Source organism: Hippichthys cyanospilos, chromosome 9 (genome assembly GCF_059441005.1).
Source record: "Hippichthys cyanospilos isolate Australia breed blue-spotted pipefish chromosome 9, RoL_Hcya_1.0, whole genome shotgun sequence".
NCBI classification, from domain to species: Eukaryota; Metazoa; Chordata; class Actinopteri; order Syngnathiformes; family Syngnathidae; genus Hippichthys; species Hippichthys cyanospilos.
Genome location: NC_142377.1, coordinates 3,184,572 through 3,209,651, shown reverse-complemented (window position 1 = coordinate 3,209,651; position 25,080 = coordinate 3,184,572). Strand labels below are relative to the sequence as shown.

Genomic DNA, 25,080 nt, shown 5'->3' with positions numbered 1-25,080 from the left:
AATTCAATGTCTCGCTGAAATACATCTATTGCTTTTTTTTTTCTTTTTCTTCCATCTATCTGTCAAACAGGTTTCTTTACCCGCACCTGAACATAACACAAAATGGCGGGCCCTTCTCTTAACACAATGCAATGTTACTTGTGTATTTTTCTAACGGTCTTTCTATCTTGTTAAAGCCATACCTTATTACCCCGATGCACACACAAAATGCAGCGAGATGTATTCTGATTGATCAATTTTAATGTCTAAACACTCAACTCAAAACATTAAATTAACAAACAAAACAACAACAAATAGGGTAGCGCAGTGAAGAGCACGTCTGCCTCACAGTTCAGAGGTCCCGGTTCAAATCCACCTGGCTCCGGCCTTCCTGTATGGAGGTTATGGACATACTAAATTGTCCTTAGGTATGATTGGATGTGTGATTGGCCGTTCGTCTCTGTATGCCCTGTGATTGGGTGGCAACCAGTTCAGGGTGTCCCCCGCCTACTCCCCGTAGCCCACTGAGATAGGCGCCTGCGACCCCTGTGGCGGTAAGCGGCTATAGAAAATGGATGGAAAACAACAGCAACATGTTGATCACATCGTGTTTATTCGAGGCAGAAACCTTGAGGTAGCCCAACAGTTACATAGTGTTCCCGGGCCACTATTAATGTAGAACCAATATAGTGTATATAGCACTGTGCATTCTGTATGGATGTGATGTTCCTTTTTTATGTTTAATCAATATGCTTTTTCTCATGTGCATTGTTGTTTAAAGTGATGGTGTCATTTTTTAAAAAATTTTTAACGACTGGATTTTTTTTTTAACCTAGGCTATTACATTTATCATTTGTTTTTCAATTGCTATCATATATTTACCCAAGAAGAGTCAAAGTGAGTGGTCTATGTGAATAATATACTTGTTTCAATTTGAAATGCAATCTGTCCTTCTTTTGTGTTTAGGGACAGGCAAAGTTAAAGAGAACAGATTTAGATGGTTTGGATTTTGTACAAATCCAGAACATAGATAGGAAGTATATTGGTAGAGAGGTGATGAGGATTGAGCTGCCAGGCAATTGAGAGTATAGTAAGAAAGGGTTGATAAATGGGAGGAAATAAGTTAGGGCTGTTGGTGTTAGAGAGGACAATGTAGAAGACAAATGGAATGTCAATGGGAGAATTAATGCTTTTTTTTTAACTACCGTATTTCTCAGAGTATATGTGAACCTCACTTATACCCCCCCTTCTTTTTTTTTTTTTTTTTTTTTTACTTCAGTTTGGGTGAATTCGACAAAAAAGGAATAATAAGTCTACCCTTGACTTTAGTGGTTACATAGCTCAGCGGTTCTCAGCCTTTTTTCAGTGATGCACCCCCTGTGAAATGTTTTCAGCCAAGTACTCCTTAACCAGTGCAAAGCATTTTTGGATTAAAAAAAAACAACTTAAACATGCCATCAGTATCTGATTAATTAAACTTTAGAACCTTTCAAACTTCATTTGTATTGCTCCCCCCAAAAAGTCAACATAAAGTGTCCTTTTTGGAACATTGAAGAGATCTGTTATAAAAAAAAAAAAAAAAAAAAAAAAAGAAATAATTCATTATCAATAAATATTTACCCACAAAAAACGTTCAACATAAAATATCGGACCTGTTCCCACAAGGAAATTCTAAATAAGAAAAATATTACAAAGTATATACCAAAGTGTCCTCTTTTGGAATAAGAGTAGAGATCTTTTCACAAAAATAAATTTTTGGTATATATAATATATATAAATAAATAATGGTAACGAGAGGTGGCAATTTTGGTCAAACCATTCTTGTATGGGGGGGGATCTGGGTTTTTTAAATAATTTAAACTAATAACGACTGAACATAAAATTTGTTTGATGAACTTAATTTTTCCTTTAAACATTTAATGAAATCAGTAATTATTTTTAAAGGATTTTTGCGTGTTTGTGTTTTATTTCAAATCTCGAGTATCTTCTGGTTACTCTTCATCGAGTAACCCGAGGAGTACCCGTACCCCCATTTGAGAACCACTGACATAAATCATGGCTGTCCAATTATTACACATGGTGTGTGTTACTAAAATGATGAAGTCACAGTACTTTTAGATTCGTTTTTTCATCGTTTATCGAATAACATATTATTGTGGGGGTTATGGGGGGAGTGAGTGGGAGAGAAACGGGACAAGTGCGAGGCAATGTGCGTGTAGACGCAAATGCTGAAACTAACGTCGCAACAATAAAATGATTTGAAGTTATAATGCTTTATTTCTATTTTTACACAACTGAATTTGAATTTGTCATAAAGCACTAAAAGTCTTTAGCACTATCTGACATGCCAAATAGCTCCTCCCGTTTTACCCCCGGACATCCTCTCCTTCCTGCTCGTCATTTGCGCGAACATTCTCGTTACTCTTCCACAGGGAGTCTTTTTCAGCCCAGTCCAATTTGTTTGAAATGGAGGTCCTCGGAGATGATTTGCTGATCATCTTACTTGGGATGTTCTTTATCCAAGCGACGACTGTTGTGAGCTCAGAGTGTGGAAGGTTGCCCTTTGCTGTTTCTCCCCCCTCCTGCCAACTTCCATGCCAGCTTGTTCCAGCGCACATCCAAGGACTGACTGAGATAAATCAAGCCGTCTTTTCATTTTCATCATGGGCCAAAGTCTGCCAAAAAATGACCCACGCATCCTTGTTATTAACAACAAAGAGGCAATTTGGCAACACTTGACGGAAGTGCAATTTTTGTGATGATCTGTGGAAACGCTTTAAAACTAATGCATACTACTGTATATTGAATTTGAAGTATATACAATCATGTTAAGCCTTGTAAATTACATGATATGAGTTATTTCACATCCAAATTACTGTTATTCAAAGACAAATATATGGAAACAGCTAGTCATTTTGAATTGTGGTTATAAGTCAACCCACCTAATATGGGGGTTGAAAATGAGGGGAAAAACTTGACATTTTGGTACTTTTTCTTCGAGTTGCTGACAGTTTGAGAGTTCCGGAAATTTATAGAATGTCATTTTTTATAAGCTAGTCTCCTACTGTTGGCCAAGTGTCAATGAAAGTTAAAAAAATTGCACTCACAGCAGTGGAGCCAGTCATCCAGTGACACCGTATATATTGATGGCATGGAGAAAAGTCCTTGCATACACTTGCTGACCTAACCAAAAAACAGAGTGAAGTAAAAGATATTTCAATTCAAGCTAAATGTGGTTGATGCTCACTTTGTAAACTGTCACATGCACAATGACTGAGATGGTCAACTCCACTTTGTGTTCTCTAAGTGCATCGGGACGAACTGTTTGGCCGTACATCTACGGTGAGACAACTCATTCTAATATTACCACGTAAAGCTCTGTAAGTTGAAGGACACAAACACACAGCGCCCAGCTGCATGTGACATAGGGTTCAAGCTATTGAGTAGGAACAGTGGTCCACATTATATTAAAGTCCATTGATACATATATCCAACTCTGACATCATTTCAAAATATTAAAAAAAAAAAGCGTTAAGAAGACAAATGGTGTCCTTATCAACTTTGGAGTGAGTTAAGAGAAAACAAACTTTAATCATCATACAGGAAGATATAGATTCAAAACATACCTTTGGGCATGACTCAACAGCTGGGACTTTCGTCCTTCTACCCAGGGAGGTCTACTTGCAGTTTGGTATTATACTTTTTACACTTCGACCTTCTGGACAAATGCATAAGATGGGTGAAGTCAGGTGTCTTCTCATTTACCGCCATCTCTTTCCGTGCAAGTCAGGTGCACCACATTTGAAGGAATGGGGAGGAATTGTCCGATTGAAACCGGCTGCTTTGGCACCCAAAAGGTGCAGACCACCTCCATCTACCTGCGGCAGGCTGCATCTGTCTACCAAATTGCCCATCTCTTTAACCCTGGACTTGGGCTAAAGCACAAAATGAGGGCCTATAGACTCAGTGAGTGAGTGAGTGCTATACTGTTAATATTATTAAGTATTAAATATTAATAATTACACATTTATAATATTTAATACAAAATAGTGTTTAATATATTGCGAATAATATCAATATTATTAACATTATAATATTATTAATATTACATTATTAATATTCTATTAATATTCTAGTATTAAAAGGATGATTTTTGTGTGAGTTAAATGAACAAAAGTACATGAACTTGTTCATATTTAGGCAAACATGAAACTGTCAAGGAAGTGTATTTTCACATTGGTAATGTTTCTCTGAGCAAGATCACTCAGGGGCCACTGAATGATTTTTGAACAACAAGCCGTTTTTGTTCAAAGTTCCAGGTTTTTTTTTCCTGTTACACTACAAGGAGAAAACACACAGCAAATGAGCCCTAATAGGGCATAAATGGCCTTTTTTTTTTTATTTGGCAAACCCGGCTCCCAACAGTCACCTGGGGCACACGTCATTAAAATGTGGTATGTTTAGGCTGGGGGGGGGGGGGGGGGGGGGCTGCAAAATAAGCACAGTGATGATGCATGGCAGTTACCACACCACATATTAGTAGAGAACTTTATCAGAACAGCAGAGGATTCAGGAGGGAAAAAAATGGTGGGGAGGTGATGCTAATTGGTAAGTTAACCTAATGCTTGGGTGACTAAGTGTAATTTTCACATAAATCTCAATGGAACCATTTTAAAGCAAGGCTTAAACAACTTTGAAACAGCAACGTAGCAGGCGGTTTTAATGGTTCAAGCAAAAAAAACCCACAAATACACAATAATGCTACATGTACATACAGAGAAAAAGGAAATGCTAGATCTTCCCATACATCTACTGGGAGCCATGCCCATGATATGTATTTTCATATTGAGGATATGCAATTTAGAAAAAAGATAGATGAGACTTTGTAAACTATGAATGTATATATTTATGGAAAGATTAGTTCATTTAAAAATAATTGACTTTCGGTTTAGAATTGTTCAATTGAGCTTTGAAAATGGTCTTCCGCAACCCTGCTAATTTATATTATGTATTTATTAACTCTTGATTATATGTGCTATGCATTTGGGACCATCTGCTTTGAACAGCTTTAACCTTACACTCAGTAAAGGTAAGATGAAGGATTTATTAGGTTGTTGAAATATGATTATTATTTTGACAAATATAATCATCACCATCATCATCTTCATTGTTACATATAAATGATGGGAAAATATTTATATTTACATTCCATTTTCTCCTGTTTTGTTATTATTATGCAACAAATTTCACATAGGAATGAAATGCTTTTGACTTAAAGCAACACAATCTGAGTCATGCAACTAATCTTTATTTTCACTTATGAATGCAATGATGCACATGGTCACTCTTTTGATGGTTGAAATGAAAATAAAGTCTGGGAGACTAAATTTGTGTCCTTGCAGTTGCCTTAATTGAGCAACCAGCCATGGTTGCCTGGGTTACTGTATCCCATCGGATGGCCAGCTCTGTGTTGATATGCAAATGAGAACATATCAAAGTGACATGATGGTACAGCTCCTAATCAAGCTTTTACAGAAGTGTGTGTGTGTGTGTGTGTGTGTATTTTGTTAACTATCTGACACAGTGTGAGGACAGAGCTTGAAAAAGACGCACAAATAATTTGTAAAATGGAGCCAGTCATACTGTACATATTAGCCAAATTGTATGGAGATGCTGATGTTATTCATCTATTTCTGTGCCATGATTCGGCCCCCGCCCCCTCTCCAGCTCTCCTCTCACCTCTCCCACTGACTTTATTTAACACTCTCCTATTTCATTATTTACATCTTCTTCTCCCCCTCATTTTGGTGCAGTTTATCAGTTTAATCAGCCGGTGTTGGGTGAAGAGTAGGAGGAAGGGAGGTGAGTCGTGATCTGCATCACTTTTTTTTTTTTTTTAGCTTTTAGTGCTGCATCTTTTTGGACTCCAAACATCAGCATTTGAGATGTGATGTTCATTCCCCGCCAATTAGTAGGAAGGTCACTTGGGGAAAAGTGCATTCATCTCCACATGACTTTCTCCAAACAAGCACACGGCAGACAAATGCATAGAAAGAAACATTATCTTTATTAAAATATGCGCAGCAGTGGAAAACATTCATGGAATGTCATCAGACAATATAAGGTGTAGCAACAGAGCCTGGTGCTTTTATTTAACTGAAGAATCATTTCAAAAGGAGGAATGGAGATGGCAGGGTTTAATTCAAAACTGGGACAGATATTACATTATCATTTCATCATGGCTTTCTGGCAATATGGTTCTCTCAATCAGTTGGAACTCACATTATTTATTCATAGATGCATTTTAAGAGGCACAACAGATACAGCATAGACAACCATAACAGAAATGACAACCTCCCCAACAAAAAAAACAAAAAACAAACAAAAAACAAGAAAAAAAATCATGAAAGAGTGAGTGTGGTTGGTGATAGAATTTATTGTTTGGGAAAACATGGTGAAAGAAACCAAAACGGTACTTCAGCAGAGGCACTTGATTCTTTATTTATTCTCTGAGCTTTTTAATGGATTTGTGTAATGCAGCCTCTACATGGGCATTAGTTTTTGCTTGCCTGGATGAATATCTACTTTGTGTGTGTGTGTCTGTGTGCGCGTGTGGTCTGGCAGCATCCTTCCTTTAAGGCAAGTGTCTCTTTAATGAGGCTTTGCAGCAAAAGGGGCTCCCCATGACTCCTGACGTGCATTGCATTTTAAACACACTCTTGTGCTTCAGACTCCCACATTCACACTCTGATATACTGATTGTTTTTTGTTTTTTTTAACACACTAACAAATTGTCATGACACCCAACTGATAGGTTCGATTTTATCAGTCAACGTCGCTGATAGTTTGTTTCTTCCTATGTCCCATTGGGACACTCTTTGACCTCATGTTTATGTCTCTAACTGTGCCACAATGTTTTCCAGTTCGATCCATCTCAATTCACTTTTACTGAATTGCAAAGGCTACAAGATAATAATGGTATGCTAAGTGAATAATTAACACTCCTGTTTATGATTTTGGAATAGTATATTGAACATTCATATGTATTGTATCAATTGTAGGCTGCTTTTGTTTGTATGTTTAGACCAGTCCTTCTCTGCCAGTGGGGCGGGCCCTCCTGGGGAGGAGTTATGCGATCATCATAGATAAATATTTAACAGTAATGAAAACAAAAGCAGACAGCTCATTGCCAATATGTTCATTCTGGTGATTAATGATTACTGTACTTCATTAATGTGATTTAGAAAAAAAAAAAAAATCTTTCTTTGAGTTAAAATGTTTCGGATGTTGAGAAAATGTTCCAGAGAATTTTCATTGTTTATTATTTTATTTTTTGTTTGTTTGTTTGTTTCAGGCATTTTGATGCGCTTTCTGCTTCAAACAAACCTATAATGTGTAGAAACCATATAAAAAGTCCAGTGCGGCTTATCCGTGGCAAAAGATGTTTTTTGCTCAATTTTTTTTTGCTGCGGCTTATAGTCGGCTTATAGAAGTATAGAAAATATGGACTATAAATACAGACTAAAAATAAAGTGATTGTCGACAATATTAACATTTAAAAAGCTGGCTATACATGTCAAATCAAGCACTTTGTCATTCTACCGTGAGGGGGCAATATTTCCCCGATGTTTGCAGGACAAATGCCTCTGCTTTTCTCACCCTAAATATATTATTTACCAGTGTGAAATGGCGTTGAGTTTCTCACCTGATTAACAGTGCTAGCTGTCAATTGCGACCCCAAATTGGAATAAATTTGGTTTGAAATAACCGAAAATGACATTTCGACTGCTTATTGATTAAAATTGGCTTAATAGTAATGTGCTAGGTTCTAAGTAGGCTTCGTTTTTTTATTGGTTTACACTCAGCAAGTAAGTTAGCTGTGTTGCCCTGTGTGCCTAGTTGTTGCCATGTTTCTTTCTATTATTTACTTTATTTCTTTTAGTTTATTATTATTATTATTTGTAAGTGTAAAGCCTTGAAGCCTTATTCATATACTGCTTGTTCAAAATAAGGGCAATAAAACGCATGTTTGATCAATCTTGATTGATAATCGTGATTTCAACATTGACAAAAATAACTGACTATTATTTGGGCTATTCAAATGATGTCCCTTTTTTTGGCTTGTTTTAGAAGAGGATGTAGTGCTTAGAAGAACTTATCTTATTGAACACTATTGGCCTTTTAATGCAAAGTATTGTTCTTGTGCACTCAAAAATCAAAGAGTGTTTAAAGCATGTGTGCACAGGCAACATCAATGAATGATTGGCGAAGAGGTTTCAGAGGAATTAGTAGACACTCTGGTTTACAGGAGGGATAACACCACCTGAGAAATCAAAGTCTCATTTAGACCACAGCCACTTCTATCGAGCGTATTCACTGGCTGTCTGTGTGCATGTGTAGGTGGGAGGCTTGTGGGGTTCGGAGTTAGGTTATGTTGTCTTGGGGTAGGAATAAGGGGGATATGCAGGAGGTAGATAGGTAATAGACGCTCCCCCCCCACCAAAAAAAAAAACCGCTCAACGTGTACCTTTAAGTGTCGAACGCCTTGACACTGGGGCCGCTATAGCATTCTAAATAAGGTACATATTGGGACCCTTGCAATTTGTCCCTTTTATTGGCAAAACTATACCTCAGGGTAAATACTATACAGTATGTACCTTTGGGTATAGAGTATATTTCAGCCTTTTAAGGTTAATCATTGCTTTTAAATATTGGTCTAGATTGGGCAACGCTATGGAAATACATTTTCTCCCACACCTGATCTATTCATCTTTTGAGAAGAAATCAAGCTGATGATTCTGGTAACATGAATACAAAGTTTGAATGAATTGGCCAGAGGGAAAATGATTTGTTTTGCCATGTGAAGTGTAATTGTGATAAAATAGCATCTTTTTTCAAGCACTTTAATGCACTTGGGTTTTTTTTCTGCTTGGACCAGGGGTGTCTTGGTGTAGCTTGCAGGCCTTATGGAGGAAAATGTATTCCCAAGTGGGCTGGACCACTAAATCATGCTATATACTTTATATGACTTCAAAACAACAACTTCAAATGTATTAGTATTTTTTATTATTGTCCAAAATAGTAAAAGCACAACATCACTTTTAACCAGACTCATCAAACATTTCAAGTTTTTCATTTATTACAAATTCTGCTCACTCATTGACTTTTATCATTTTTTTTTTACACAAACTCATCTCATTGGCCGGGTCAAACCCATTTGCAGGCCATAACCCGTATGTTTGATACCCCTGTCTAAGACAAACGCTTAACCTGTATAAAAAAAAAAGGTAGTTAACAGTTGTTGAACGTTTACTTTTGTACTGCTTTTTTCTTGTGTCAATGTTTAAAAGGATACAGTAATAGGTACACTTATACAATGTTTATAGGTAATGATCTTATTCATGGTTGCCATGGCAACTGTGGGTGGTGAAAGATTATCTATTTTCTGGGGGGCTTTGCAAAATATAATTAAGAAGTATTGCTACACGCAAACAAAAGGAACAAAAATTGTCCGTTTGTGCGTTTGGGCCATTTGTGTGCATTTTCTAATAATGAATATTACTTATTTATACCAATTGTGAAGCTTTTAAGGTACAACACGAAATTATTTGCCTAGGACAACAACCAAATGCACCCTTTGATGTAAACTTTTCAATTTTTACTGTAGCTCTGAGTGTTAATGGTCACCTGATATTAAATGTGGAAAAACAACTCTGTTTACAGCTAGACCATTAAACAAGTTTGGTTCTGTATAGCTATGTGCAACTTCATATATAATTATTTCACTTTTGGAAGTTTGCAGATCATAAGGAGGTTTAGTACATGGGAGCAACTTGGGCACACTGAATTTAATTGTTACATGAGCTCCTGTCCAATACAATGCAAATGTGTGTCATTGTGCCACCAGATTGACCATCAGTTGTCACACAATGAAAAAAACATCTACAATTAATATACTCTGCAACTACTGTTTGCTCTGCTTCCATAGTATAAATGAAAAACTCCCCCAAATCCCCCAATGCTTCAGATTTATCAGCTGTCTCGCTGCCTTTCAGAGAAATGCCCATGGTAAAACACCAGATGCGACTTTACACTAGCATAAAACTGAGTAATTGCACATCTCTCAAGCTTCCATTCTCTTCCTTAAAAGTGGCAGGATTGCTATTCCATTACAAATATTATTTAGAGGCTTGCAGGCAAACACAAATCATAATAAGAATAGTTAGGAAAGAGTGAGTGGTGGTAATGAGCAAAGAATACACCCAAAGGTGGCACAGCATGCTAGAATCTATTGTAATCTTTACTCCACTTTGGTTTCATCTTGAGAAGAGAGACACTATTTAATTGGCAATATGACTGATTTAGATTTTACAATTACAAACTTTTATTTACTACTATAAAAGTAACCATGAAGTTTTCTATTGTTAATCTTTTTGTTTACAATATACAGTGGTACCTCTACTTACAAACACCTCTTGTTACAGAAAATTCCGCTTAAGAAATGCCTCAGCGGAAAAATATTGTCTCTAGTAACAAGAAAAAAGTCAAAATAGAAAAGGCGACATTGTTGGCATATCATATTGGACACGAGACACCAGCGCTCATGCCAACATGCCCGTAATGTAATACGTTATCACCAGCGCTCATGCCAACATGCCCGTAATGTAATACGTTATCACAATCCGTGATGTCATATTTTGCGTGATGTTTTCTGTGGTCTTCCACTTTTTATCTTTCATCCACTCTTACCCACACCAAATTACACTTTACAGTTCGTAAAATTGACATTATCTTTGGCTAACATTGTACATATTCACATAAAAACACATATGTAACATACCACTTTGGGCTGTCGCGTCTGATGAAGCACTTCGCATGACCACAAACTAAACTTAAGTAAAATTACAGGCTCAAAATGTAAAAAATAAATCAATATTATAGCTCTTGTTTACTTGTAAATGTTACTGGATCAATGAAAATATAAAATAAAAACTTACAAATTAAACATCCCAAAAACAAATTAAACATCCCGAAAAGGTGTCTTTCTCTGCACTCACTACCAACACGCATCACCATCTCAAGGCAAACAAATGAACTGCATCCATCCTGTCAACTGCTATAATTTATATGATTAAATTAAAGGGGTTAGGAGCGTTTTTTTAGATGTTTGCAGATATTAACGTTTATTGTGTTGATGGCCTTTTTTTTTGTCTGAGTTTGAAACGTCTGACTGCACTTGAGTCCGGCTAGGGCTAATGCTGGAGATGCTTATCATACCATGACAGTGTAATTGACGCATTTTTTTTTTTTTTTGTGTGTGTGTCATTAATCAGTGGTTAAATATGATTTGTTTTATTGGTGGTAAGTTGTGACAAGTCAAGCTTCGGCAATTCTCAACAACAGCTATTAAGGCCACCTTCTAAACAAAAACATGCTACGGAGATTGCATTGTTGTCCATATATTATTTGGTGTGCCTATTTTGAAGTGTGACGTGATGTTGCATTTTTTTGGAATATCTTTTTTCATGGTGCGTATCACATAAATAAATACATGAATGTTGTTCCATCAATGTTTGTACAAATCAAAACACATACTCACAATGTACAACTGGATGAAATTGTCACCAGAGCACACTGTAAAGGTGTATGCATGAGTGAATGGATCTCTAAAGCCCTGGAAGAAATTGGAAGGAAAGGTAGCTAGGATTTAAGAGGGCCAGCCCCTGCTTCTAAATGAAGTGCTGATGTGTTGGCTCTATCTTTGTGACTATCTGTCCTAAGTCCAATCAATTGGCCAGGGTGAGACCATTATCTTCATTAAAAAACAAAAACAAGACTGATATGCAGTTCAGCAAACATAGGCTGATGCATTTGAAAACACAAAGGAAGGAAGGCTCATGGATCACTGATTAGAGCTGGCTAATATGGCATCATACAACGTATCCTACTTACTACCACTGAAAAACATCCCCGCGGCACAATATTTTCATTGTAGGGATGGTATTGGTCAGGTGTTGTGTATTCCTTCCTGTATCAACAGGTATGTGTACCTTTCCAAATACAGTCCAATCAAATGAATTCACTGCAGGGAGACTCCTTTAAGCTATATTATCCACTCAAAGATGATCAATGAAAACATTACGCACTTGAAAAGTTCCGTGGGGACCCTTTGCCTGGTTCTTTAATCTTTAATGCTTGCTATGCTAATAGTAACAACCAGAAGCCTGTATGTTCTCAGTTGAACTATTTAATGCATATCAGGAAGATTGAATACACAGCTGTAGAGTCGTATTCTGCCAGGTTGTAGAAGTTCCATATGTAGCAGCCAGACTATGCAATCAATACGGGTGTGTGAATGCCTAGAACCTTTTTACAACCACGGACCGCTCAGCACTTGATAATTTTATCGGGGCCCCTTTATCATCAATTATATTTAATTTGAGATACTTTGTTAATCTGAGTTTACTTAAGTTTAGTTTAAGGTCATGCAAAGTACTGGTTGTACAGTTGTTCAACCACATCGCTAACCTGTCAGACGTGAAACCATGCTAACTAACAGACATTTCAAGACAAAGTGTTCACCTTTTTTTTTTAACCACGGCCCAAAGTGGTATGTAAGTGTTTTAATGGGAAAATGTATATTGTCAGCAGTAGCTAATATCAATTTTTTGTTTGTTCATTCTACGGTGTGAATTGTTGGTGGAAAGCGCAATCTGTGTATTCCACATACTGCATTGCATCTCTGCTGCGCTGCTTCGCCCGCACCGGGACGCAGCCATGTTCCTAAATGAGAGCTGTTCCAAATGCTGATTGATCTGCTGCGCTGCGTCGCGGCTACACTGTTGCACCGTGGTCTGTCAACAGTACGCAGGCTAATTCTACAATTCAGAAAGCATTAAACAGGAAAAAGAACGTGAACTACAATCGTATTTACAAAGAAAAAGCACTCCTTTGCTGGTTGACTGGATAAACGCAAAAGAGACTGCTTCTCCTCTGTGCTATTGTCATCGAGACAAAAAGAGCAAATATATACAACTGTTTGAGTGGCAAATCTATCAATTAAATTAAAAGTTCAAATGAATACTGTCTGTACCCTCTCATTGCAAATGAAGCATGCAATGAAGTGTTATCTGCAAACTTTCTACAAATGGAGCTTGGTTTGTTTCCAAAGGTTTAGAAAACTCTGCAAGGACTTTGAAGCGGAGCGGAGATGCAAGCAATGGGCGAGAATGTGTAGCGTCATTACAGTGGCGCCGCGCAGTGGAGATGCAACGCAGTATGTGGAATCCAGGTGTGACTGAAGCATCAAAAGATGAAAAGAGCAAGATCACAGTAAAACTCATTACATGCATCAAAAATGTATCAAATACATATTGTATTAGATTTACATACTTACACATATCGTATTAGATTGGAAGCTCCAGCCACGGAGAGCAGACATGATGTTGTATCATATGACAGTCTTTTGGAGCAAGCGGGTAGTTTTGCCTTCTTCATATTGCTTGATTATCTCCAGCTTTGTTTCCAAATAAATTATCTTCTTACTTCTCTCTTTTACATCACTAGCAATCTTTGGACCTATGGCTAAGCAATTCAAGTTTGAATTAAGCACTATAATGCTGTATGAATACGTTTTTGTAAACACTCACAGGAGAACAAAGCTTTAACGTTCTGCCATTTGGGCAAGAGTGATGCTGACCAATGGCAGACCAGCATCTTAGTGTTATTGGGACGCCGACTAATAGTAGACCAGCATCTTAGAAAGTCGTGACGTTGACCAATGGTAGACCAGCATTATAGTGACATAATCTGTGACACGTGTATACACATATTAGTGCGGAGTGACTAGCAGAGTCACACACACACACACTGACCGCCATGTTTGTGGAATCATAAGGTGAAAAAAAATGGTGTAAAGAGGGGACAAAAAAACGTGCGGTTTTCATTGTAAGGTGAAAAAAATGTAAGGCAGGGACGTTGTAAACTGGGGGTCCACTGTCCATTGTCCACTGGCCATTTCTGAACTTCTCTATATATTTTAATTCCCTTCTAAATAGTAAGAAATGGCCGCCTAGGGATAGTACAATAATTTAAATATAAGGGAGAAAACTTAAGACCTCAGGTTTTTTCCTTTTTTTTCCTGTACTAGAATGCAGCGTAATTATACACTCACTAGAGAAGGTGGTACCAACGCTCTACTGGGCACAGTGGCCCTTTTGGAAGATAGTTTAAACAGTCAAAACGGCCAAAAACGTCCTTAACAGCCATTGCTTAAATTCTAATGTACCCCTAAATTTCTCGAAAATCCTGAAAATCCTTGCTCGGTCAAACGCGGCCGCTGTGCCCAGTAGAGAGTTAAACAATGTTACTAAAGTTATTCAGTAATGTTATGCTTCTTTTATTTGTTCATTTATTTTTTATGTTAATAGGGATACAATGTTATGCAGGCAGTTGTATAGACGAATGGAACTATCTATAGAAGCGGTAGAAAGGAGAGAGGACAAAATATTTAATATTTTCTTCTTCCTGTGCAGGGGGGAATAAACACTGAGTTGTTGGGATATAAAATGCCCCATGCATTTTTTTAAATAAGATTCAGCACTAGCATTAATAACGATTGAGTAGAAACCTTCTCTCCCAGATGGAAAGCTTCATCTAACGTTTTCAGAGCTCCAGATTATTGCACGTGATTTTAAAGTTAAAACAATGCTATATCATTTTTAACTTGATGAGTGAGTGACTATGATATCACTCATTATGCAGGAAAAATCCTGGGATGGTATTGCAAATATCATAATAAGATGTAAATTGTCTGAGGTTTGGCCTGTCTTTCATACTATAAATTGCCATGATAAATTCTCTCCTGCTCTTTTCCTTGCCTGCTACAAGTTCTTTGTCTTTCCTTTTTACCATCTACTCATCCTGTCGTAGATACACAATATGTGTGCGTTGATGAGTGGGTGAAAAAGAAAGGAAAGAGATGAACTTTCAAAGTGGAGGAGGGGAGCGACACAGAGGGAAGCAAGTGATGAATCTTCCCACCGTCTGTGATACGTGTACTCGCCTCTTCCCCAGGTTCGTCTCCCCCATTCTTGACCCAAATCTAACGTGACAAGACTCATTTTCACTGTAACCTCCTTCTCACGCATACACCCCAATTCCAACCATCCCTCCTCCCATCCCAGTTCTGCGGAAGTCGTGCACCACCCTTCTATTTTTATCATTTTGTCCTTGAATTATAATCCCTGAGCATTGCTGTGATCCATAAAGGAGGAGGAGAAAATATCCCCCAAGCACACACATACAGTATGTGTGTGAGCAGAGCATCGTTACCAATTTCAAGTCATTCACCATTACTGAAGCGAACATTTCTCTCACTAATGAGGTGAAATGGAGTGAGCATTAAACGAATGTAATGCTGACAGATCAGGCTGTTCTCTCCATTGCAATCCTACTCCCTAGCCCTATCATCACTCCCACAGCACACATCCCCCACCTAAGAAAGTTATGCGCTGTAGCCAATTAGCAGACTGCTCCATGTAGAGTTCAACCTCCTTTTACGTATTCATTCCTCCCTCCCTTTCATCTTTTTCTGTTTTCCGCTCTATCGCTTTCCGAACCATACCCTCACTTGCTCTCTTTCTCATTAGAGCGGCATTGGAACATTGTGAATCATAATAGGTGTCCTACACTGTGAAATGGCTCCAGCTCTGTTGAATTTTAAAGCTTGCACCGGGCGTAATGGTAAACAATCTCAAATTTGATGGGGAATTGCACATGAGCACAATCGCGGCTGTCCATATTTTAACAGCCTGAAAGATTGTCTGAAAGAGTAGAGGCCGGGTGAAGACGGCAGCGCAGATCTGCTCTCTAAAGCCTAAATATAATATGCAAGGAGGGGGATTATCACGAAGTGCCAGGCGCCGCTTTTGGGGACTTTGTTTCTGCGACACCATGACGTTGGCTTTGTTTCCCTGACAGCGGGCGCGTGTGCGCGCGTGTGTTTCTTAGTGTATGTGTGTGTGTGTGCAAAATCCAGGCATCTGTTTCCTGCTGGAAAAGGTTAATTACATCTCCGATGCCTGACTGGACGTGTGATGCATAATCACAAATACTAATGAGACCTATGAATAAGTGTGTGTGTGCGTAGGTGTGTGTGTCTTTGGGTCTTCATGTGAATTTTGAACAGGCAGTTCTACAGTGTTGAAACGGGTATCTTATCCACTTGTTTCAGGCTTGAAAATCTATTGTTTCAGTCAATATGCTCATACAATCACTCTAAAATGACACATTCCAACAGGTGAAAGCTGAAAATGCTCCGCTGTTGTATTCATGGGCAGACACTCCCACTGGAGGACATTAATTGATGGGTCTGCAGCACTTTTGTGTGTTTGTAATTACTTGTCCCTCTATTAATGAGACCAAGACGTTCCGGTGTCTGAGGAGGGAATTCTCACAAATCCTGTTGCTCATTCTGACCCCTGACTCCTATCTTTACACTTGAGTGACGCTGCTGATTGGACAGCTGCTCAGCTTTCGATCGTGCCCAGCTCAGTGTGAAAATCAAGATGGGCTCCAGCACACCACGGGTGACTTTGGAAATGGCTGTCGAGTTTTTCACCAAGTTGGAATTTTCACTAAGTTGAACTGACATCAACTGGAGATGCAGGAGGAGCAGCGCTCTCCATGGCTTTGGTTCCAATTCGGTGTGGAGTGGCGATTAAGGATGAGAAAAGAGCAACGGGCTATCGTTGAGTGGTGTGACGAGAGAAATAATGGATTTCTGGAGGCCGCTGACTTCACGTCACCATATAGTGCACTGGCAAATACGAGAAATTAATGGAATAAAATTGGAAAAGAATCCCCCCCTCCGCCCCTCTGAAATACAACAATAGCAAAAAGTGAAGAATGGCTAATGAGGAATCAATTCAAAAACTTCTTTGTGGTTTCTGCTTTCAGACAGTAAACTCTTTCAGTGCCAAGTGTTCACTGAAAAGGAGTGCCAGCCGATATTGTGCATTTTAACGGCTGTTTCAAGGTCGACAACATACTGTGTGCTATATTTTTGTATACATAGGTTGTACCATATGAAAGATTGGATTCCATTCTGTACCTACAAAAGAAAGTAAGATTCTACCTTGTTCTGTTCTTTAGTAATCATCGTTTGAAAATACGTTTTTTGAGTGACATGAAGCTATTTTTTACCAAAGGAGAAAATGAACTTTTAGTGAAAAGATGCTTTTTCCGCACAACAGTGACTTTGACACTAATATTCTTTGATTTAGCGCAATCCAAAACATCTCAAAAGTCCTTCCCTTCGTTGAAAACTTGAACAAAAACAATAAAAATGTGTTTTGGATGGCAAAATAACGGTTTGTGTGTGTGTATATATATATATATATATATATATATATATATATATATATATATATATATATATATATATATATATATATATATATATATATGCATGTGTGTGTGTGTGTGTGTGTGTGTGTGTGTGTGTGTGTACAGTGCTCGATTGGCTTAATGTTAAGGGGAAGGCTGGCCACGAGTGGCATCTATCCATTCACTGAAAAAACACAAAAAACATGTAGTTGTTTGTTCACCGGCACACAAAACAAACTATTAGAATTTTTTCATCCATGACAATGAAAGAGTTAAGAAAAAAATAATGCCCCTTACACAGCATCACAATTTTAGTCGGGAATATGTGTGGATGCTCATTTAAAAAAAAAGGGGGGGGGGGTTGCATGCAAAAAAAGTCTGATTGTCTTTTTACATGAAACATATAAAACCATTGAGTATATTGCAGTCTGGTTACACACATGTTTCCTGATCTTTCCATTTCTCTACCTTCTTAAATTCCTCTTCCTTTATCTGCTGCTTTTTCTTCATCTTCTGCCTGTTACAGTAGCTGTTTAGGCCGCAAAAGCAGAGACAGGTGAAGGGCATCTCCAAACTAATTTGCTGCTGCCACATAGACCTGTTCAGAAGAGGAACGGGAGATGGGGACGACAGAAGAAAACATGAAACGTTACAATATTTCTCTGTCATGAGCCAATACCTTGTGCTGGGATGTGACACGGTGAACGTATCTCAAATTTTCCTGGAATCCAATTGCTACCTGAATTTTGAAGGGAAGAAGTTGTCATTCATTTTTTATGTCCACCGAAGTGAAATGGAAGAAAGCAAGGCACAGCAGTCCTTAAGCCAATGTTTCTCAAAGTGGGGTTTTGAAATTTGTCAAAAGGTGTATTGTGTATACAATTGCTTGCTAACGAGGCTATGAGTCCAGCAAAGCTAAGCAGGTATTTCATTTTATAATGCAGTAATAATTAGTAATTCAGCCGGTTTGTTATAAGGAGGCGGGCAATTTGCAATTTTTATTTTCTAAACTTATTTTTCTAAGTATAGCTGAAAAGTAACAAATATACCTGTCAAGTTTAACATGTTGCTGATTAAAAAGGGCACTTACTAAATTTTTAGATTTAATAGCATTAAAGTTTTAAAAAAAACTTTTTTGTTTTGTTGAGTTTACGCAAACATTTTAAATGGAGGGTCCTTGAAAAATGTACTTTGTAAAAGGGGTCCCTGACTCCAATAAGTTTGAGAACCCCTGCACTAGGCTATTTAGTCACGATTGAAGCGCAGTCTCATTTCATTCTGTGAGGAAAAAAAGTTAAAAACTGAGCTTAGTGATCATCAAATAATTTCTAATAATTTCTAGCATGCGGATGATTTTCACTGGCTTTTTGGCATTGGTTATTCCAAAGGATAGACCAGCTTTAACCAGAACAGGAGAAGAATGACCAATGGAATTTATGCATCCATGAAGTTTCAGTCTTCTTAGTGCATAGAGTTTATATAGTAATGCACATATATGTTTTGACTCACAAATGGTTCACTGTACACTTTCGGCATTAAAATAATTCTAAAATCACTTGCTGTGCAGTTGTTAAGGTCATACATGTGTCATGTTTGTCATGTTTATGTATTTATCACTTTAATTAGATAGGGTATTGCATTTTCTGTTGTGCCTAATTTGTTCCTTGGTGTATACATTTTCCTGCAGTTGCTATGGTCCTTTAGTTTGCTTTATGTACTATACTATAGTATAGTACATGTATGGAATTGTATGGAATTGCCTTGGTAACAGTAATAATCATAGGTATTATTATTCAGGATAATATGTATTTATAGATTATTATTACTCTATAAAAAGAAGACAATTATTTTGAGCCTGCATAGGGCTCCACCAGTGCTCACTAGTGGGACCAAGCCCCACTGGCCCAAACACTTTAGGGCTATATTTACAGTATCACCAAGCAGTGGAGAGATATGTTCGGTTGAGTGACTAAACTGGGCTGGGCGACTTGTCATTCACAGCTATAACACAACTGACTTTACCGGAGATTTATTTGCTCCCTGTCTTAGTACTGTTTTCAGGTTTCTTGCTGATAAGAGCATTCTGGGATGTGTTCAAGTAACCAATGAATGAAGACCAAATTTGCATTTTTTTTCTAATTGGCTCTTGGCCAGGAAATGCAAAATACTGTATACGTTTTTAATTCCCTAATCAAATACTTTCTTGTTGGTTTTTTTTTTTTAATAAATTGAACCTCGGCAATACTTTGTTTCACTTGTAGTGTATGTGACAGATGAAATTTAGAGAAATTTAAACAAATGTTAATGAATTGCACTTTCAATGTGTTATAGCATAGCATTAAACCCCTTAGATGACTTTGTTTTTGTGTTGCACTTATATTACTGTGTTTCAATTACAGTGTAACGGTAGAACCACAAACATGGTGTTAACTTTAAGAGTAAGAACTAAAACATAAAAAAGACTTAGTGTGAGCGCAGACAGAAGTAGACCAGTGCCTGACGAATGACTGACTAGAAGAAATAAGTCAAATGTTGCCCCCTAGTGGTGGCTGAAGTTTGGGCGAACACACACCAATGGACTGACTATTACAATTTCGTATGGCTTGAAAAAATGACTGACCGTATAACAACGACGGAAAGTGAGTGGGGCTCTGACGAATGATGGACTAGCAAAAAAACAAAAAACATTAAGTTGGCCAACTCTTTGCAATTGCCATACTTTGACATAAGGAAAGATCAATCTTTTCCCCTCTTGTATGTTATTTAACATGTTTTGATACACTCAATTTAGTGCATGCCTCTTTGTTTCTCTTGCTCTCTCACACATACACACAAACAGCCCCGGGTAGTGTTAAGGCTCACTAAACTCCCAGCGTTAACAGTTTTTATGAGTGTGCAACCAGCAAATCCCAAACGAGCACAGAGATTAGAAGACACAAGGTGAAACTGAGAGCTTCATTAAATATCAACCTGAGTCAGCAGCACCGGCAAGCCTTACTGGGGAATCTACTCAATGCTTGTGGAAAACAGTGGACAACAAATACAGGCATGGAACAAACACTTGGGGCGGAAAAATATTTTGAAGACCCCCCAGAACGCAAACTGCTCTGCTGTGCTCCACTCTGCCCTGCATTTGAAAGGGCCAAACGAGTATGATTATCAATACACACCATTTGCATACGCTAACATTTACCAAAAGATAATACTTAGCACAAAGAAAAATACTAAACACATACAAAGCAGAACTATATAACATGCTGAAGATAAAAACTAACATTATGTGGCATGTCATCTACAGACTTAAGTTGAACCAACAAATGATGAATTTTGGGCATATTAGCATAAATTACAACATTCTAACAAAGAAAACCCAACTCACAGACACTCGCGGACCAGATCTCACAAAGAAAAGGAACAACATGTGCGCACTGACAGCAACTGCTCCCAACTGAAGCCTGTCCTTCCCCACCACAAAATGCACTATCAACAGCGCCCAGAGGCAGCGCCAATAAACAAAGACTAAGCCAAACCAGGCAACGATCTGTAATTGTTAAAAGATAAATTAAATCAGTTCCAAAACACCCAAATTCATTTCACGGACCCCTGCAGTCATGACCCCTGGGGTTTGCAGACCCCACTTTGAGAACCAGTGTGTCAAAATAATGATTACTACTCTTTTTTTTTTTAAGTTTGTTTTTTATTTAGCTGTTTGTTTGTTTGTTTTTTTTCCAACCATTAATTTTAACAGTTGTCCATATACATAAACCGTGTTTTTTGGTACCGTAATTCCCCAAATAATAAGACACACTTTTTTTCCAAAAAAGTCTCCATTTTGAAGATGTCTCCATTTGATTCAATTAAGAGTGCGGAAAGAATACAGCATAAAGACTACGGAAAGGTATTCCATTTGACACATTTATTAGTTGAGGTCTTTTGGCACATACACAGAATCAAAAACTTGAAACACAGACTTTACTCAACTTCTGGTAATTATGATAAAATTAACTCAAACCGCCTTACGAGGAAAAGAGTGTGTCTTATGCACAGATGTGTCTTATATTTGGGGAATTATGGGATTTCACCTTTTTTGTTAAATATATGACTTGACAAGCTCACACAGGTTTGATAACCAGTGAGAATCGACAATGTAAATAGTCATGAAATTAAAAAAAAAACATTGAATGAGAAGGTGTGTCCAAATGTTTGGGCTGTAGTGTAGTTCATTGTCAAGAATAGTATACTGTATGTTCACCTCATTTATACATTTGGAAGGAACGGATAACATGAGTTGGCTGTTGCCGGAAATTATGATCAATTTTAATGAGTAAAAAAGTATATTTGATGACTTATTATTTTGTTCAAGACTTGTATTTTCGATAATTATAAAAATACATACGATATTTAGTTATCTACACTCGCAACAACTGACTGAAACAGCACAATATGAATTTTCTAAGTGCGTTAAAATTAATATCATCAAAGTGGAGGTCAGCATATTGGCCTGACCCTTGGCAAGTGTTCTAGTTTCTCAAAATGAATGCGCGACCCCGGATTTATATGTTCACAAAAAGCTTGCAGCATACACACATTATGTCATTAACCCCCACTCTGTTCTTGTTTCAATCTTCACCCTATATATATTCAGGTAGTTATTTGCTTGAAGACTTCCCACTCCGTAGCCAATGGCTTTAGACCCTATGTGACATGCCAGAGTAAATCACATAGGAATAGAAAGCCATAAAACACAGCAGCGAGATGATGGTGCAGTCATTGCAGGAGCAAACTTTTTCTTGCGCACAATGTTTCCTGCATGCAGGTTCAGGAGTTGGGCGCGCTCACTTTTTAACAGCTCCAGCTTGACAACTTACAAAGCCCTGCAGAGGATTTACAACAGTACTGAGACATCTTACTCTGCTGTCCCTCTTTTCTCCGGTGTATCCTCCACACATCAACAACTCCCCAAACAATCCAAAGCCACACTTCAGTTGCGCTGTGTTTTACTTGCGGCTTATACAGTATCGCAGGCATGCAGAGATAGAGCAAATGAAAAGAACAGCCGGCAGACCTTCTGTATTATTAATTGGCTCCAAATTGATGAGTCAACATTAACACAGAGTAGAATCTAGAGAGGAGAAAAGCAAAGCAGTCAACATGCAGCTACAAAATCAGTGGAAAATGTAGCGCATGAAGCAATCATTTTTAAACAAAAAATAATCTTAATAACTGAGGATTGCCACAAGATTGGCCTAAAACAAAATGACAAAAAAACAACACATCTAAGTAGCAGACACAATATTTCATAGTCATGTATTTTATAATGTAATTCAAGTATTTCATAATTTTACAAATTTAATGAACAGCTCTAAAACATTTGGATATTTGTGCTTCTTACTACCGCATTGTTTTAGACTAATGCAGTGATTAGTCCATCCATCCATCCATCCATCTTCTACCGCTGTGTTCCAGGGGTGGGGCGCGGGGGCAGCAGCCTGAGCAAGGAAGTCCAGACTTCCCTTTCCCTGGCCACTTCGTCCAGCTACTCCGGAAGGATCCCCGGACGCTCCCAGGCCAGCCGAGAGACATAGTCCCCCCCAGTATGTCCTGGGTCGTCCCTGGGGCCTCCTTCCTGTTGGACATGCCCGAAACACCTCACCTGGGAGGCGTCCGAGGGGCATTCTAACCAGATACCCAAACCACCTCAACTGGCTCGTCTCAAAGCGGAACTCCTCCCGGATGACCGAGCTTCTCCCCCTATCGCTAAGGGAGAGAGCGGACCCTGCGGAGGAAACTAATTTTGGCCGCATGTATCCGGAATCCTGTTCTTTTGGTCACGACCCACAGGTCGTGGCCATAGGTGAGGGCAGGAACTTAGATCGCCTGGTAAATAGAGAGCTTCGCATTTCGGCTCAGCTCTTTCTTCACCACGACAGACCGGTGCAGAGTTCGCATTACAGCAGACGCCGCACCGATCCGCCCGTCGATCTCACGTTCCATCCTACCCTCAGTTGTGAACAAGACCCCAAGATACTTGAACTCCTCCACTTGGGGCAGGATCTCACCCCCGACGCAGAGAGGGCATTCCACCCTTTTCTAACTGAGGACCATGGTCTCAGATTTGGAGGTGCTGTCGCCAGTTTTGCCGACGGACGGCCCAGTGATGACAAATCAATTAGAGACGATGAACTAAGAGGGGTGGATTTCTTCCGTTATTATGTAATGGTCAGCTGTCACACTGGATGAATTTTGTACATCTCTGAAAAATATTGAAACTGCTTATTTAAGAAACAAACATGCATGTAGGGATAACGTGGTTGCTGAAGCATGGGGATGGTGCAGTTACAATTTAAAAAGAATGTGTCAATAATGTAGTGCAGTAAGCAACGCTCACATGACTTACCTTATTGTGATTGCCGATATTGGCTGGGATGTCATTGTTTAATCTGTCCTTAATAGTCATGCTTTCAAGAAGGGAAACGTACTTATACAGATATACAATATTGCTCAACACAATCATTGTTTAAGAGGTTTTTGCGTTATTTATCTATATACCAATTTTCCATATCCTCTTATCTTCACTAGGGTCGCTGGTGCGCTGGTGCCTTTCCCACTGTCTTCGGGCAGTCGGTGAGGGACACCCTGAATTGGTTGCCAGCCAATCACAGGGCACACAGAGACATACAACAAACACACCTAATACCCAAATTATCTAATGCATGTTTTCGGGATTGTGGGAGGAAACCGGAGTACCTGGAGAAAACCCATGCGGGCTTGGTAAGGACATGCAAACTGCACACAGAAAGGCCAGAGCCGGAATAGAACCACAGTCCTTTGAACTGTGAGGCGGATGCGATAAACACGAAGCTAATGTTGGTATAAATATGTTAACCTTTTTCAAATATTTATCAATTGAAAATGTTTCATTTCATGAAAACAATATTAATCTCACAGAGACAACCCAAGGATAGATACAGTATATAAAATTCAGTTTCTAAATCATCATTTTATTTTCTGAGATAGTGTGTTTGCAAAATCCATCCGACCCAAAGTTAGATCAAGAAAACACTGAAATGGAATCTATCAAACAAAGTGCAGTGGACTACAAAATCTGAAGAACAAATGCATCATGCTATGGTCTGAAGAAATCCAGGAAGAAATTTGTCATAAAGTGATTGAAATCTATCAGTCTGGAAAAGGTTATAACGCTATTTTCGAAGCTGTGGGGCTCTTGCAAAAAACATTTTCTGGTCTAATTTTGTATTTTCCAAAACAATTAGTACTGGTTGAATTTTAATATATTGTTCCATTTTTGAGCTCTGACATGACATCAAATCATTGGTCCATATCTTCCACCCATTAGTTGCTATTGAGTGCTATTTTAACATGAGATGACCCTAATAAGCCGTCATGTAAAAGGCCTAAAAAAAAGCCGTAACGTTGTCACATCCATGTAACATCTCTGTCGCTTGAAGGCAAACGTGTATGTTTGCATGCCAGCTCTAAACGTTGTAAGATTGCTTTAATACAACCATCAAAACCAAAATCACTTTTGCATGGAGTTTTCAATGTTATTCTATACATATATTTTCTTTCCAAGCACTGGTGATGAAGACTCTGAATTGTCAGTGGGAGTAGCTGTTAGCGTGAACTGTTGTTTGCCTCGGTGAGCCTGACATTTGTTGGAAAAAAAAACGGTTCAGCGTATGCTTGGCCTCT

General features: G+C 38.4%; 1 long non-coding RNA gene across 2 annotated transcripts in view; it reads right to left on the bottom strand.

The window, feature by feature from the left end:
* Positions 1 to 2,346: 2,346 nt before the first annotated feature.
* The window catches only part of LOC148417711 (uncharacterized), a 35,904-nt gene continuing 13,170 nt past the window's right edge, over positions 2,347 to 25,080 (bottom strand). The window contains exons 2-4 of one of the 2 annotated variants that reach the window (XR_015866686.1): positions 17,836 to 17,965; positions 3,087 to 3,162; positions 2,347 to 2,654 (exon numbers count right to left, since the gene is read on the bottom strand). This is a non-coding gene — a long non-coding RNA (uncharacterized LOC148417711). Of the gene's footprint in view, positions 2,655 to 3,086; positions 3,163 to 17,799; positions 17,966 to 25,080 lie in introns of those variants that run through there. The other variant, XR_015866685.1, reaches the window with a different exon arrangement.